The 1,935-nt window shown below is 34.3% G+C and overlaps 1 non-coding gene across 1 annotated transcript; it reads right to left on the reverse strand.

Moving 5' to 3' along the window:
- Positions 1-936: 936 nt before the first annotated feature.
- On the reverse strand, positions 937-1,020 carry Trnal-uaa (transfer RNA leucine (anticodon UAA)). Its single transcript has one exon. It is a non-coding gene; the product is annotated as a tRNA-Leu (tRNA).
- Positions 1,021-1,935: the final 915 nt, after the last annotated feature.

The raw sequence follows: 1,935 nt of genomic DNA on the forward strand, positions 1-1,935 counted from the left end.
GTTTATTTTAAGTCTTCGTAAAATAACTTGGCCGGAAACATGGATATTTAATCCAAGTTTAAAATTTAATTTTCAAAAAATAAAAATAATAATAATTACAATATTTGGGTTGTTTCCTTCAGTCAAAAGTAGTACTTTTAATCCCTGAAATTGATAGAATAAGAAAAAAAAATAATAACATTAACCCAGAAAATTCTTTCATTTTCCCAACAGCTATTTTTAAATTATTTTTTTTAAATGTGCGATTTTTCAAACAAGGCGTGATCTTGATGGTATCACAAATGATGCTTTTTGGCGCACTTTGTACCGCGTCTCCACGTTATGGTAATCAAGAAGCGAATTAAAATTTCGCTCTACGCTTGCTAAACATATCGTTGCCAATACACGTGAGTAAAGATGCGAATTAAATATTTTGCTCTGTGAATGGCACCACAGAATGGCATTTCATCATTTGTGATGTCATCGGCATGAAATGTAAACAATGAAAGATCACCGATTTAAGTAATGTTTTAAAAATATTAAACTTAAACAAATTATTTAAAAAATGGTTAGATCCATGTTTTTAAGCATGTTCTTTCAGAAAAAAAATACTTTTAAAATATTGGAAATGACCCCATTTTCGGATTTTTGCACAAAAAGGTTTTACTGAATGAGCTTTAAAAGATTACTCTTCTTTGGGATAAATATATTCATTTCTTTTAATAAGTTAAATTCCTATTATGTATTTATTATTTGGAGTGTGAATGTCAATAATTTTAACAAAACAAACCTCCGTAAATCAGTGAAATTCCTTTCTAAGTTTAGGAAAAAAAGAAAAAAAAAATCGGTCAAATTTTCAATAGCCCCCATTGTGCAATAAATTACGTCAAAAATATTTTTAAATCTTCGCGTGAATTTTCATAACATAGTTAATTGGAATGATGTTCTAAAAAGGATTGTCAGGAGTGGGGTTCGAACCCACGCTCTCTTTCGAGAACCAGAGCTTAAATCTGGCGCCTTAGACCGCTCGGCCATCCTGACGGTGCCTGGTGAGGGAAAATGTTTTATAAAAAGTCGTTTCTTCCAAGTTTGCTGCGCGCTCTCTAAGAAAGGATCGAAGAAAGGAAAAAGTAATTCATCAAAGGATAGAAGGATGAGTAGTTTTTTATTGTTTTTGAGAGTAACATATTTAATTGTATGCTAATTAATAATTTTCCATTAACGTCATTTCAGAGTTTTCTGAGGGCAACATATACGCTGAGGACATTTTACGTGAAGGAACAAGGAACGAGATCGTAAAAAATTGTGTTTTGTGTTCCGGGGCGACTCGAACTAAAACTTTTGGGAAAGGGGGCCCGATTAACCGCTGAAATTAGGGACAGCTCAATCTAATTTCGGGTCCCCTCATCCTGTGTTAACGGTAATATTTATAAGAAATTTACGAATTGATAAAAAGTTCATTGATGCTGCAATACAAGTATTATTTACACAAGCAGAGTCCAGTAAAATTCAAATTAATGGAAATCCCCCTCCTCCTCGACATGCAGAAATTTTGTTTATTATGAAAAATGTATCGCTCTCAGAAAATAAGGTTGGTTACACGGGCGGCAGGTGCTCCAAAAGAGTGGAGGTCAGAAAAAGGCTGTGGGTGCGGGGCGCCAATAAAGCTGATTTTTTTAGTAGAAAATTATGCTATATTTAGGGTCGTTAAAACGACCCGGGCGATTATACAAAACCAGCCCTTAGCTCAAGTGTAAATATACTCCCCCCCCCCATGTACACAGTCTTGCAACTTTAAGAGGGTTTTTTTTTTTTTTTAAGTGGAAGGAGAAAAGAGCAATAATGCGAATGCTGGGCCGTAGCTCCTGTGCTTTTCTCCATTTAACTGTGATTTTCGTGATGATATTTTATGAAAACACAGATATAAAAGTGTCGGTAGCCCCTATGAAGCTATCA

Source organism: Uloborus diversus, chromosome 2 (genome assembly GCF_026930045.1).
Source record: "Uloborus diversus isolate 005 chromosome 2, Udiv.v.3.1, whole genome shotgun sequence".
NCBI lineage: Eukaryota > Metazoa > Arthropoda > Arachnida > Araneae > Uloboridae > Uloborus > Uloborus diversus.